General features: G+C 40.8%; 1 protein-coding gene across 4 annotated transcripts in view; it reads right to left on the reverse strand.

Annotated features, from left to right (window-relative positions):
• TRAF3 (TNF receptor associated factor 3) overlaps positions 1-16,109 on the reverse strand; it is a 107,818-nt gene that overhangs the window by 59,640 nt on the left and 32,069 nt on the right. Inside the window, exon 1 of one of the 4 annotated variants that reach the window (XM_045560357.1) lies at positions 7,093-7,219. The exons of the other annotated variants lie outside the window; for them this stretch is intronic. The gene's annotated coding sequence lies outside the window, so the exon portion shown is untranslated. Of the gene's footprint in view, positions 1-7,092; positions 7,220-16,109 lie in introns of those variants that run through there. 4 annotated transcript variants of the gene reach the window in all.

The raw sequence follows: 16,109 nt of genomic DNA on the forward strand, positions 1-16,109 counted from the left end.
ATTTAGTGCCAGGCTCACAGTTTTCCACTAAACATTATGCTCCTTCAGAGCAGGGACCACGCTACATTTATCCTGTAGTCCCAGCACCTAACCAAGATGCCAGGCACACCTAGCAGGCACTTCTTGTTTGTTGAATTAAACTCCCATAGGTATCTTTTCTAACACTGTCTCCCAGTGAAACTGACCCTCCTCAAACCCGGGTCCTATAAGGACATCTACTGTAATACTTACAAACTTGTTCTCATCTTGCTTCCTATTCTCTCTCACACCTGACTGTGAGCTTTCTGAAGACAGAAACGTGTCACTCAGGTTTGTATTCTCAGTACTTAGAATGGTGGCTGCCACATAGTAAGCATTTGATATATACTAGCTGTAGTTATTATTAATTTACTCCTTGTAGTTATTCTTAATTTATTCCTCACAACTACAAATATTTTTCTCGTTCTTTTGCCCATTACAGAGATGAAGAACCTGGAGCACAAAGATTCAGCAACTTCCCAACATTACATGTCACAAAGCGGCAGAGTGGTCTGCCTCCAGAGTCCATGTTCTCAACTACCATGTCTGTTACCAGACAGTGCTACCTCAGCAATGCCATGCTCACTGCCTTATGTGGTAAGAATCAATAAAGATTTATGCTGTTAAACCAGTGTGCCATTTGCAATTATCTTAAAAAGATATTCGATGGTCCCATTCTGCTGGCCAGAGCTTGGACTGTTGAGTGGCTAAGATAATGACACGTATCAACATGCCCAAAGTCAGAGTCACCAGGACTGAAACCTGGGTCTCAAGGACCAGTGCTCCCTCCGTGGCAACTTGACCACAGTACTCTCGATGGCTCTAACACCTGCAAATTCAAACCCTGTGAGATTATCTGTAATAATTACTTAGCAAGAAGCAAAATACACACCTCAAAATTCCCAAAACACCAATAATGCATTTGCTCCATTTTAAAACCAAGTATCTTTTTTAAATTGTTTTGAATTTCAGCATTGACATACCTAAAGTTTATTTGTCCCCTTAGGACTAACATACGACATTCACAACTAGATCTATCAGAGAGAACACCTTTAGCTAAATCAAATAAGGCCATTTCTGACTTCAAGGAAGATATTGATATTTCAGCTAGGTAAAATAAACTTTCTCACATCATTTAAATAATTATTCACTTAATTTCTAGCTACTCTGAATATTGAGTAGAATTATTTAGCTTACTTTTGAAAAGCATCATCCAAATGGATCTGAATGACGAGGAGGAAAGAGCAAAGGAAGAGTGGAACTCCTGTCCCATGCTACTCAGTAATGTTTAAAAGTATTCTTGGAGGCAAGAAGCCATGTTTTGGAGCTATTAATACAATGCAGAATGTTTGTTGCTTTTGCTTTTGGCACTGTGATAAGTTTCCTTGAAGCCTTACCCACCTGAAATCACAATCAAACATCCATTACCATTACCACTGCATACTTACGCCTAAAACATAAAATGTCAGATATATTTTTACAGCTAGGTAAGAGTCATGTTGAAAATTTAAGATATCTACTGTAACATTTCTTTGAACTTAATATTCTTCATGCTATATAAACCCTTTAGAATATATCTACTTGATAATTAAATGTGACCCCACCCCATTGCTACAATCACTATACCCACTAATACAAACTTTCCTACGTGGCATCCAACTGGATGTTAACTTAGAGATGTACTAAAGTGTGAAATCTTTCCAGGTCACAGTATATTTGTTCACTGACATGAGAAAAAACTTAAGGGAAGAGGCCGAACGTGGTGGCTGATGCCTGTAATCCTAGCACTTTGGGAGGCCAAGGCAGGAGGACTACATGAGGTCAGGAGTTTGAGAACTTGAGGGAAGAGCAAAGGGAGGAGGGAGCCACTCAGAACATAAAAGTCATCTACTGTAGTTGTTTCCTACTCTTTAGAGAAGGGAGAAAACAGAAGTATTCAATAATTTGAAAAAGCAGTAAGTTAGTAATGGAGAAGAGATTTCTTGGTTGAATCAGAAAACATATGAAAACATCTAAGAAAGTACTACAAAGGGCCGGGCGCAGTGGCTCACGCCTGTAATCCTAGCACTCTGGGAGGCCGAGGCCGGAGGATCGCTCGAGGTCAGGAGTTTGAGACCAGCCTGAGCAAGAGCGAGACCCCATCTCTACTAAAAATAGAAAGAAATTATATGGACAGCTAAAAATATATATAGAAAAAAATTAGCCAGGCATGGTGGCACATGCCTGTAGTCCCAGCTACTCAGGAGGCTGAAGCAGAAGGATCACCTGAGCTCAGGAGTTTGAGGTTGCTGTGAGCTAGGCTGACTCCACGGCACTCTAGCCCGGGCAACAGAGTGAGACTCTCTGTCAAACAAAAAAAGAGAACTTACTGTAAAGGAAAAGGTAGACATAAATCATTCAACCACCCTCAAGGAAAGTGCTCATGTCCAGTGTCGTTTATTCATTCGACATGCACTGGGAAGAAGAAGGGACAAGAAAGACAGAGGCCCTGCCTTCACAGAGCTGACAGTCTACAGGGAGGAGGACACAGCACCAGCAATCACCTGTGTGTGTGAGACAGGAAAATCATAGAAGCGAAGTGCACAGGGTACACCATAGTGACACCCATTTATGTGGCTATAGTGAAGATCTCCCTGAGGAGAGGATGCTTAAGCTATAATCTGAAGGATAAGTTGAAATCAACTATTTTCTGTAATTCTCAGATTTTAAAATCATAAACATAGGTAAATGCCTAGGTAAAGAAAAATCAAATGTTTAAAAAGTGGCTCAGTACTAAACATCAATTCAATATCTCATTTTGTAGATTATATAGAGGAAAAAAATCCCATTATAATTCTAGGGTAACAAACTTTTTGCTGTACTAGTGCTTATACTAGTGTGTTTGTTTGTGGGTATGTGTGTACAACGTTTGATAAATATTAACCGAATTGAGTCGGTTGCTGGCCAGAACTTAGAAAATGTGTTTATTAAAAAGACACTTTTTTTCTTGAAAAATGTTAAGAAAGTGGATATTGAGTGTTCTCACCACAAATAAAAAGATAACTGTGTGAGGTAATGTACTTGCTAATTTGCTAGATTTAAGCATTCCACAATGTATATATACTTCAAAACATGTTGTATACGATAAATATATACAATGTCAATTAAAAAAATTAATTTGAAGGAAAAAGGATACTTTTCTTCTCACACTTGTTTTCCAAGTACAAAATTAAACCTCAGTACTAACTGACTTCCAGGCATTAAATTACATTTTAAAATTATCTTTATTAAAGGTGATATAGGAGCTGCTTTAAAACACCTTATATATTAGAAGGCTTATTTTAAGTTAATATATTATAAACAGAAGTTTTAGATAAGCAAATCTGAAAGCAGGAAATAAATTTGTTTTGTAAGATTTGAAGTTGCAAGTTGTAATAAGCCAAACTACCCACGACGGTGAACAATAAAACCATACAGCACTATTAGACATTTTCAAAATCCCAGGCAAAAGAAAAAGGAAAACAATGTTCTAAGAACTGTGGGTTCTGAGTTAAGATTCTAAGCCAAGAAAGACTGCTGTATTCTGGGCAGTGGGGATCCATGGTGGGGGTTAGGAGAAAGAAGGCCATCCCACAGAAGGGCAGCAGGCAGCGCGGGGCCAGAGAGTGAGGCAGGGCAGGCCAGGTGCACACGGGAGAGCTGGACAGGAGAGCTGCAAAGATCTAGGCTCCGAGTGAGGTTCTGGCATTTCACAATCTGTGTCTTCAATAGTCTAAAACAATGAAGAGGCATCTCCTCATGACTGTGGCAAACCTGAGCCCCATCTTAAGCTTGGAAAAATGTTTTAACTCAGCCTGCTGAGTTCAGGGACACAGTTTCCATGCTATGATGGAAGTTACTCAGAACACAGAAGTCACCTTGTTATGCAGATGTTCCACAGCTGAACAAAGGCTGCCAAGGTACTACATAAAAGGGACACTTACCACAATCTGCGGTCCTAAGACCCTTGCAAAGAATACTAATTAATGAATTGGACTATGAAATGCATTCTGTAACATATTCAGGGATTATCTAAGTGTGAACATTTGTCATTTTTAATTGAACATCATCTCCTTTTTTGACACGTCAAGATACTGCCCTTCAATGAATGTAATTTTTATTCTTCTAAACCAAAGAACAATTTAAATGAGATTATGCTACTGAGTCCATTTTTAGTGTATCACAGGCTGCTAATACCACGAACTGTTTCACTTACCATAAATTAGTGAATATCCCTCATCTGGACATTCGCAGAAGTTAAAGAATGTGTTGGTTTTTTCCTTTGGGGTTTTATCTAGATTATCCTACAGAACTCAACATCATGCTGTTTGCTAAGACACTTGCTTTAGAGACCTGGGTAAGTTAGCCCCTTAGGGCACCTCGGTTACTGGATTCCTCCTATCAAGAAAATTCAGTGTCCTCCAAGATCTAAAAGCAAAAATCTTTCTCCATATAAAAGGTTACTTCTAAGACTCTTTTGATAGAGTTCTCTCTTGAGAGTTATTAATAATTTAATTCTCTCTCACATAAGTATAACAACATATTAATATTTGTCCTAGGCTTTCTACACAGGGCCAAAGAGAAACTTCTGGAGATTGCATTCTTGATCTCCTTGAAGTTCTGGATTTTCACATATATTACCACATGCCCACTTGAGCAACAGGATCCAGATGCTATTGGACCTGCCCGCTGCCCTTATTCCTTCTCTGTCATTTTGCCAACCATCTCCAAATCTGCAACAGTCCTAGCACTTTTCAGGGGCTCCAAAGTTATTCAGACATTTACTGGGTTCCTGTGGAATGCAGAGCTGGAGACAGCGCAACCAGAAATGTGCTTCCTGCCTCACAGAGCTCTCAGTCTAGGGGGATAGCCGGGGACTAAGTGCTGTAAGAATGCCCCACCACCTCAAGAAAGAGGGTATACCACCAGCCTGCCTCCTGTCAGTCAGTACAGGTAACACTGAGCAGGACATGGGCAGCACAAGTGGCATCTGAGTTGGGAACAAAGTCAGGCAGGTGGCACAGGTATATTCACCTAGGCCAGGGGCAGGCAAACCATGGCCCACCTTTTTGTAACTAACATTTTACCAGAGCACAGCCACATCCATTCGTTTACATATCATCCATCTGCAATGGCAGAGACACAGAAGTGGCCCACAAACATTCACTATCTGGTCTTTTACAAAAACAGTGTGCTGACCCCTAGTCTAGGCTGCTAACAGCTCCTGACTCCTTGGGCCATGCCTTTGCTTCTGCCCATGATGCCAACTTGTGCATGTGCCTCTGTGGGGATGAAAGAGCACAGGTGGAGCACATACGTGTGGTAGGGGAGCACGTGTAGGCAAGTTCTTCCCCTGCCTGAACACATCTGAACTCACTAGTGCTCACCAAACCCCCTTGTACTCCAGTCCCATCTGACAGGGAGATCTGCCAGAGATGGCCTTCCTATTTTTAGCACAGTCTCTGTCCCTTCAAACTTTTCCTTATCTTCTCCTCCATGAAAACCCAGCTTAAAGCTCACCTCTTACCAAAGACTCAACACGAACACGGGTTCACATAACAGATGCTTCAGAAGGGCTGCAGCCACAGCCAACTTCAACCTGTAGGTCACCACCTGTGCTCTTCAATCTGAATTCACAGATTCAACAAACATCAGCCATGAGCCGACAAGGCCCTACACACAGCACCACATTCCTACACACTGTCTGGTAATCCTAACCTTTTACTACTGTCTGTTGAGTAAATTAGATTAAGAGTGTGATTATCATTTGGGGGTGATAAAAATGTTCTGGAATTAAGAAGTAGTGATGTTGCACAATTGCAAATATACTAAAAACACTGAATTGGACATTATAACAGGGTAGAGTCAGGATAGGCAAATTATCTCAAAGTTACTAAAAGTAAATTTTTAAAAAGTATTATTATCAAAAAATACTAATTTCTTAGGCTTTCTATCTTTAGCATGTAATAAAATCCCATGTCTAATATTGGTGAATGAGAACAGTGAGGATGCTAATAACTAGGCTACATAATAAAGTACCCCCAAAATGTAGTGGCATAAACCACCATTTGTCATGGCCACAGGTTTCATGGGTTAGGGATCTACACAGGGTGCGGCAGGGATGGCTTGTCCATGCTGCACAGCGTCCAGGCCGTGGCTAGAAGGTGGGAGAGCCAGAATCTCACAGGCTGGGAGGCTGCTCAATGGCCTCACTGTGTGGTCTTCCCGTGTGGCTAGACGGTTTCCTCACAGCATGGCAGCTGGCTTTCCCCCAGAGCGAGTACCCCAAAAAGACAAGCCAGGCAAAAACTGTGCCCCTTTTAAGACCTACTTGCCAAGTCACAGAGCGCCGCTTTGCCACATTACTGGGTGAGGCAGGTCACAAACCCAGCTCAGGTTCACAGCAAACGGACGGAGAACCCACCTCTTCATCAAAGTCCATGTAAGAAGACTATGGAGACTGGGAGATATTGCTGAGTCTATTTAGGAAAATACAATCTGTCCCCCTAAGTGAGTGCTACAATAACATCTCAATCTTCTTTGAAGACTGGAAAATTAAAAACCAGGGTTAAATGGAATCTGGCTAAAAAAATCAATTAGTATTTCAACCCGTGTGAGTTGAACCTCTTATTACTTGTATAAAAAAGTTGTAATTTATAAGTTGAGCCTAAATTACTATGCTGTCCTGCCTTAGTAAACACAGCATTATGACCTTCATTTAATAGGTAGTGATTCAGATTCACCCCCAAGTGACAACTGGGTACTGCAGCTTCTCTGTAAGAATACAGAATACCACCACCAAGCATAAATGTGGGTGCTGAGCCACAGTTTATGTGGTCACTCCAGGCTGAAGGCTTGGTCATGCCCTTTGCCCCTCCTGTAGATGTCTCCAGCATACTGAGTAGAGAAGTTCAACCAATGATCAAAGAAAGAAGGAAGAGAAGGTAGAAATTTTTAAAATTCTAAATCAGAGAGCTCTAAGTCAGAGGCCTATTGTTATGATAAACCCCTTTCTGACAAAAAAAAAAAGGAAAAAACAAGGAACTGAGAGCAAACCTCTTTTGTCAGGAAAGCGATCCTTAGAAGAATAGAGAGCCAGGAGCCAGGTTTCTGATCCTAGATCTGGTTCTGACCTGCTTTGGAACCTTAACCAAGTGGCATAACTTCTTTGGGCCTCATTTTCCTCATCTGTAAAAATAAAGGGATTGAATTAAGACAAAGATTCTTGACTGAGGCCTACAGATGAGCCACAGTTGTGGCCACTGATATGTGCTTGAATCTATCTTCAAGTTTAAACTCTATGATCTTAATCTTCATTAACAGAGAATGAATTCTACAGGAGCGTGAAGTGCTCTCCCAGAGCTACATCCTCAGCAGACAATGCTATCGATGCTATCATTGTCCCTGGGCTGCCTCAGCAGCTCCTCCCTGGCTCCAGCCCTCAGACCTCAGGCTCCCCAGAATTACAAACAGATGTTTCAGTCCCATGCAATCAACATATCAATATAGTTTAAATGCACAAGGGGAACTAGTTTTCAAAGATATTATGCTACAGGTATTTCTAACAAACAGCAAACAATTCTTTGTTAACAAAGACGACAGGCCCTCATTTATTATTTCACAAGTTTGACTATTTGAACACGGATCTAACTTGAGCCTCCCTCCCCAAAACCAACCACCATGATACCCTGGAAACAGGCAGAGATGGTTCCCAGGAAGTCAGGTTCTCTTTCCCTGGAGTGTGTTACTGGAAAGCAGCTCTTCAGATCGATAGAAAGCTCTGCCAGGACCACACCAACAATTATGCTTTTGGGGATATCACATATTGCCCGTCTTCGGAAGGTGTGGACATCCCAGCCCCATTCTACAAAGCCCACAGACTGAGGTGGCAGTATATTACACACACAAGCTAGTTCCCCAGCCTGAAGTTGAAAATCATCTCTCAATAGTGTGTTGCCAGGAACCAAGAGACCAAGGCAGTGTCACCAAAGAAAGAACTGAGCTGAATGGACAACTCTGGCAGATGAAGAGAAAGGATGTGCTTCACATGGAAAGCTGAATTTATTTACACTAATCATGAATGCAGGCTCTCAGCTGGAAAAATCTCACTTAAAACGCCAGAAGGTTCAGAACCCATTCATAAGCTTTTCAGAATGCAAGCAGTTGCCATGGTAACCCCGACATTATGTTTCTTGGCATTGGACATATAAATTACCACCCATAATGCATTTAATACAGTTTGGGGCCACCAATTCATTGCAAAATAAATCTCAGTTCTGACTCTTGGCCTCCCTCTCACACAAACAAAGAGGACCAGCTGGACATAGGACCCAGCTCACCCCATGGATAAGCACAGAGCTCCACACATCCGAAAATGCTCATCTGAAGGCAAAATAAGAACGAAGGAAATTAGACTTCATCATCTACAGCCATATGGGTGAGATTTTGTAAAACAAAATGTTCCCTTCATATTAATGAAACCGTTGTTAAGTTAAAGAAACAAATATATTACATCCCTATCTACATCTCTGAAATTCAACTATGTTTAGCAAGTTAAAGAAAAAGTAGATCTCTTCAAAGAACATCTTCAATAATTCATTAGAGGGGATTTGTCAACACCAAATAAGGTAACTTTTCAAATGTCAAAACTGTCATTAACAAGAAATATGAAGTTTTATTTCTTAGGTTCGGAAGAGATCTATTCAATCATAATTCTTTATCTTGACCAGGGATATTCATAAACATTTACGAGACATATATCCATGATTTTTAAAGTCCCTTACCTTCCTATAATCCACCATCTGAACAGAGAGACGAAAACAAAATTATTGTGTACAAACTGCAAAGGCATCTTCAATTTCACATTCCCAGGAAGCCCACTGCATCAGTAACTTAACAGAGCTGCTGCAGGACATGCCTGTGCTAGCCACAGCAGTCACGAAATCGCTTACGTTCTAATCTCTAAACTGCCAGGTCCAGAGGGGTATTACCTTCATTACCTCCTCCTTCAGATTGCCGGCAACAGTCAGCAGTTGTGAAGGGGAGCAAAAGACTTCACCACGGGTTGTTTCCATATTAACAGGGACTCTGGCAACCGCTGCATTGCAGTCTTTCTGAAAGCTACCAACCTCAGAAGCAAAAGCGCTGGAGAGAGACTTCCAGCACAGGAAGCTGTCAAAGATTTTTAAGAATCTTAAAAAAAAAAAATGTTGCAAACACCTAGGGGTATTTCTAGATTTCCAGCCTGTTTCCTAAAGGTTGCCTGGTTTGTGGTTTTTACTGGAGGATGGCTGTGACAACTGATTGTTCTGGGTAAGAATGCTGAAATGAGTGACATGTGCATTATGACACAATATCTTTAGTGCTCAAGTACTCTTTGTGAGAATCTGCACATCTGCTGCTTAGCACAAGCTTCAAAGACCCTGCCGAGGAACTCCTGGGAATGAACCATGATTTTCATTCCAAAAAACGTACTTCCAGTTCCTCTGTGGGCAGCAATCACTGTGAACACCCAGCTACCTTCACAGTATGGTAATAACCATTCCACAGTCAGAGCACTTGAAATATTAAAACATGGACCAGACAATCAAATTCAGAAAAAGAGACTTTTGAAATAGTAGCATGCTTACTAAGTAACCTTTAATTTTCAGTCATTCGTTCAATACATTTAGTGAACCACATGCTGTATGTAAAATATACAAGTTGAGCATCCCTAACCCAAAAATCCAAAATCCAAAATCTGAAACTTTCTGAGCACCAACATGACAGCACAATTGGAAAATTCCACACCTAACCTCATGGGATGAGTTGCATGTCAAAATGCAGTCAACACTTTGTTTCATGAACAAAAAATTATTAAAAATATTTCATAAAACTACCTTCAGGCTATGTTTATAAGGTATATATAAAATGTAAATTAATTTTGTGTTTAGACTTGGGTCCCATCCCCAAGACAGTTCATTACATAATGTAAATATTCCAAAATCCAAAAAAATCCAAAATCTTTAACACTTCTGGTCCCAAGCATTTTGAATAAGGGATACTCAACCAGTAAGTCTAAGATAAACCTCCTGTCATGATGGTTTATCTGGAGGCACTTTGGTGGGAAGACTAATGGAGAACAAGCCATCTCCAGCGTGAGGATGAGTATGGTAGAGAAGGGCCAGCGCTGCATGGGAAGCAGAACCAGAGCTCATCTGGGAATTCAGGACAAGGTTCTGTGAGCAAGGAACATTTAAGAGGAGCTGAAGGAAGTGGACTGCACTAGGGAAAGGAGGGGAAGGGGAAGACATCTCCAGATGACTGTGCACATTCACCAGCATGTGCCAATGGGTCCTCAGCAAGCGTGAGGACCTATCAGCAGCCCTGAGCAGGCACTGCCACCACCACGATGGACAGACACCTAGGTATCTGGGACCTGAGGCATCGCTTGCCCAAGATAACCAGTGACCAAGTGGAAGTGGCAGAATTAGAACCCCAAAGGCCAGCTCTGTACTATATTACACCACTATGCTGCCCCTCAATAGATAACAACTGTCTTCTGGCGAGTCTGGTGACCAGCCCCTGACACAGATTACTGTCTAAAGTAGCCTCTGTTTAGATGTGTTCTCTTTCATCCTCTGACTAGTGCCCAGCCTGACACTGGATGAATGAATAAACAAATTAAGGTATGTACTGGTCACTCTCTCATTCTAGTAATACGAAACGACCTGCAGTATCCCTGCAAACATTATGCTGTGCTGAAGAATATGCCCTTTCTTTGCCTTATATATACCTAAGTCTACTTCACACCTTTGGCTCTGGAATCTTCTCCACCAGGAAGTCTTCACTGACTCCTTTCCCACCTCTAGCAACAAGGTCTTTTCCTCTGGCCCCCGTCATCAGCAGTTACCACACTGTACAGAAGTGACAGTTCTGCATCCAACCCCTGTATTGGAGCCCTGCAGGGAGAGTCAATTTTGCATCTGCAATGCCTAGAGCATGACTGCTGCGGCTGCACTCACGGAGGACTCACCACAGGCCAGCCATCACCGGCCACCCCACAGAACTCACTTGTTCCTCTATGAAGAAGCTACTAGAATCATCTCCATCTGACAGACAAGGAGGCTGAGGCACAAAGAAGCTAAGTTATAGTCCAACTGGGAGGGCCAGGACTCAAGCCCAGGACCCAGGCTCCACATCCTAACCACCACTTCTTCTGCTCTTATGGGTACCCAACTAGAGTTCACTGACACCAACTGGAAAAGATGGTGTTTTCCTCATGGGGGTGGGATGGATTAGATTTATGGAAAAACTTCCAAGGAAATGCTGTAGTCTTTCTACCCCATGCCTTCCTATTAAGGTGAGATATTAATATAAAACATTAATACATTAGACCAAACCAGACGCACTTCGTGTGTAAATTCCTGACTGACGGGGAAAATCGCACGGCAAGTGGTGAGTGGGCAGAAGAGAAGGCACAGAGAGGCAGCATGAGGTAATTTCTTTTTGCCATTGCTGTGCTTTATAGAGACTCACTACAGCAGTTTAAAAGCCTCAGAGGAACTTTCATCAAATGCCTCTGAGCATATTTAGGTGCCAATCTGGGCACTCCCACAGAAGTTCCAGTAGAACTCTGTCTTTCAAATCAGGGATCAAGGCTTGTTCTCTGGCAGCCTCACTCCACCAGCCCCAGACTGCTGTAAGAGGCCTCCCCCGCCACCGATGTCAGCCCAGCAACCCTGAGCCCGATGTGGCCAGAATCTTGTGCTCTGGCCTGAGTGGGCTTTCCCAGGGAGTCTGGAAGAGTGAGCAGGGGCCCCACATCAAGATTCTTGTGCCTTCTGGAACAGATGATGCCTAGAGACACGGGGCGGATGGCGGATGGCAGATCCAGGGCTGAGATTTCGGGGTAGTGTGCCCTGGTAGGGAGAGGTGGGCAAAAGGCACATGAGATGCTTCCAGGGCCGGGGAAGGAAGGTCAGAGGAGGAGCATGCCACAGGACCATTCCCACCACCTTCCAGTTCGACCATCTGAAAATCAAGGGTGCCAGGTCCCTATGCGCCCGTGGAGGTGGTTTGCTACTATTATCTCTACTTCACAGATGAGGAGGCAGCAGGCTCCAGTGGGAGAAATAACTTTCTAAGTGCATCAGTGGGGTGGATGCTTGGGATCCTGGCTAGGGTATGGCCTGGTCTCCTTATAGCCTGCTCCTTGTGCACAGTGTGGTTACTCTGTCTCCCGATGACACTGACGCCTCCCAACCACTCACTCACTCTTTCTGTATCCCAGACTCCTCATCTAAGAAAGGAGTAAGACCCAGCCTATGAACCTTACAAAGTTGATTTGATTTTCAACTGATAGAATATGCTCTTTCCACAGGAAGAGGATCACGTCTACTCACGATTCACAATGAGTCAACTAGTGTGTAAAAGTATAAGCTGTTTCAAAATGCAAGGCCTGACAGTTATAAAATATAGCCACAAAAAACTCAGTAATTTTTCCAAGCTTAACTCAGCTTAAATACATGATGAGAGAACCAAAAGACACTCACCATTAATTGGAATGGCCATAGCAAACCCTGCCCCTTTATTAAATAGCACTAATGAAATTAATAATCCAATTCAGGCAGATTGGCTAATATCATTAAAGCACATTTACATGAGTTTAATGCAAATTATGGAAACATCCCTGTAGGTTTCCTTTGGACATTTAAAATGCTAAAGAGTGGCCGGGCATGGTGGCTCATGCCTGTAATCCTAGCACTCTGGAAGGTCGAGGCTGGAGGACCCCTCAAGGTCAGGAGTTCAAGACCAGCCTAAGCAAGAGTGAGACCCTGTCTCTACTGAAAAAAAAAAAAAAAAAAAAATAGAAATTATCTGGACAACTAAAAATATATAGAAAAAATTAGCCAGGCATGGTGGCGCATGCCTGTAGTCCCAGCTACTTGGGAGACTGAGGCAGAAGGATCACTTGAGCCCAGGAGTTTGAGGTTGCTGTGAGCTAGGCTGACAACCATGGCACTTTAGCCCAGGCAACAGAGTGAGACTCTGTCTCAAAAAAAAAAAAAAAAGAAAAAAAATGCTAAAGAGCGTCACTATTACCTTAAGGTACTTATCACTTCAAAAACAGGCAACCCAGTCACCAAGGTTTACAAGAAAAAAATCCAAAGAAGTGAGTGGTATACCACCTGAAGGGAAAACATAGAGAAAAATCATCACAGTCATTCTCAGTGCTGCTGGGGCCACAGGACAAAGGATGTCCCAAAGAGGAAGTGGGGAGAAGAGCACAAGAACAAATATTATATTCAGACAAAATTTATTTGGCTTGGATATATACTTAACTATTTACCAAAAATCTAACTGGATAATTATTTAATAAGACCATTTCATGACCAGCAGATGTGATTTGGTCTTAGGAAAGAAGGATATTGTAATTCTGGCTGTTTCCCTAGGCAACAGAAGGTCCCAGGGGCTTTAAGCATGAAACAGGAAATCACTGGGTCACCAACAAAAGTCAAACAAGCCCCAGTCGCAAGTAGCAAGGCTTGTTTACAAACATAAATGGGAACATGAACAGTAGGTAAAAGCAGCATCAAAAGTTGAAACAAACTCCTAGGTTATGTACCCAAGAGAAATGAAAACACACATTTATAACGCAGATATAAACTTGCACAAGAATGTTCACAGCAGCATTATTCATAATAGCCAAAAAGTAGAAACGATACAAATGTCTACAATGGACTAATGAATACATAAAATGCCGTATATCCACACAATGGAGTAATATTTGACATTAAAGAGGAACAACCTACCGATACATGCTACAAGGTGAACGAATGTTGAAAACATTATGCTGAGTGAAACGTCAGACACAAAAAACCATATAGTGTATGATTCCATTTATATGGAATGTCCAAATAGGCAATGGTTGTACAACTCTGTGAACAAACTAAAAACCGCTGAAACAGACACCTTAAGTAGGTGAATTATATGGAATGTGACTATCTCAATACAGTTATTTTTAAAAAGTGGACACAATCAGGCCAAAGGCCAAACATACAATTGTTGACACCACTTAATGAGATGCAACTCACTTACTTAAAAAAAATACACAGGAAAATGTTACAAGAGTTTTTACTATGCCAAAAATTGAATTTGGGGGTGCTCCTTCCAAAAATTCTTAAATGAGCTAGCTTCTCATTCAGTTGTTCAAAACAACTCATAATTGCTTTGGTAACTTTCCCCCCAAAATCTCAGAGTTCATCAACTTTTCAAGAAAAAAACTGATCTTAACTTTAATGTAGCACTTTTAAACAGGAGGGAGAAGTTTCACTAGGGAACCTATCAACACACTCCCCACAAAGGCATCCATTTACTTGGTTCTGTCCACTATGAAATTAAGAAGACCACCTGGATTTTTAAGACCTAGAGATATTTACAAGTCTTGAGGTCAAAGAAAACACATTCATTAACTCAACATAAAACTCACAAGAACAACAACAACAAAAGAGCCTATGTATAAATAAACAACTAAACAATTACAGAAAGACTACATCCTCTAAACCTAACAAAAGCTCCTAACTCACTCCCACTGCCATCTGTGCATCTCAAAGACTGCAACAATCCAACTCACAGAAAGCACCTAAGGTCAATGTGGTAACCTAAGTACAATTCTGTAATTGGCTCAAATAAATCGTCATTACAATAATGTGTGTTTCTATTTTCCGCAGGAAGAGAATCATGTCTACTTACAATTCACAATGAGTCAACCAGTGTGTAAAATATTTTACATAATGGGAAAATTTATTGTGACCCAAAAGTTCAGTGTGTTCTCATTAAGTTACCAGAAATTACAGATGTGAAGATACTTCTGTTAACTTAACCAAAATCAAGAAAAGAAACTACTTTAGATATGCACATATTTTCAGTTTGGTAGATCTAATTCTTTTTATGCTACTGTATTTCAAATTACTCAGACAGGCAAATTCATAGTTTAATACTAAATAAAGAAAATCTGCATATTGACAATATAGGTAATTTAAAACTGGTTTTGACACTGCGTCACTTACTACTTATATAGCTAAGCCACGTCAAAACCTGACAGAGATGGCTTCAGTTTTTGTAAACACCCGTATAGTGAAATGGTTTTTCCAAAATTATGATACCATCTAAAGTGTTAGTGGAGGCTTCCCATTGTGCTTCACTGTGAACAGAAGATTTCTGTGGAAAAATCATATAATGTTGCATCCATTTAACATTTTCCCACATGTCACGTTACATTCAGTTTTTTTTAATCCCAATGAAAGAAAATACTTAAGGAATTAAACATGAAAATTTTCTATTATGACCTTTTAAAAAACCCTCAGTCTTCTAAAGGCCACACTTGGAAACTGACATGTTTATATATGCAATACAGATGCAAACATTTTAAACTACATAATCTATTGATACACACACACTTTAAGAAATCAAACATTGCCAATTCCATAAACATAATACACATGTAGCAAAGATAACATCACCAGATAGTTTTTACAGTATAAGCTGGTCCCTGGAAAAGGGTAATTATATAACACAAGAGGGAGTCTCTTTTCAAACCTGTCACATAAACTATTAGCAAACATTAACCACAAAACTAGGGCTGATGTCACCTTGTCTTGTCATGATTATTCACTTATAAAACCCCAGAGTGTGTCTTGAAGGAAGTTTTTACAATACAAACTCTAATCTTAACTACATAAACTCTATTCTTAACTATCTTAAAATACATTATAAAAGACCCTCCTCATAAGTCCTTCTGAAAATTGTAATACCTTTTATAAAATCTGAAAGACTGAAAGTGTGTTTCTAATACTGTTGTGACTCATTAAACCTTGACTCATTAAAAACTGAATCATTAAGTCAAGTACCTTGGACAAAATAATTCTAAATTAAAAGAATAATCTTTAATATACATTTTCAGATGAGAGATATATCAAAGACCATAGAAAAACTTTATGGCAATAATAGAGTAACATCTGCTTCAAGAACATGCTATTTCATCCTATACCCTTTGTAAATACTTGAAATAGGCATGTTTAGGCATGTTTGAG

The sequence above is a fragment of the Lemur catta genome, chromosome 1, assembly GCF_020740605.2.
Source record: "Lemur catta isolate mLemCat1 chromosome 1, mLemCat1.pri, whole genome shotgun sequence".
NCBI classification, from domain to species: Eukaryota; Metazoa; Chordata; class Mammalia; order Primates; family Lemuridae; genus Lemur; species Lemur catta.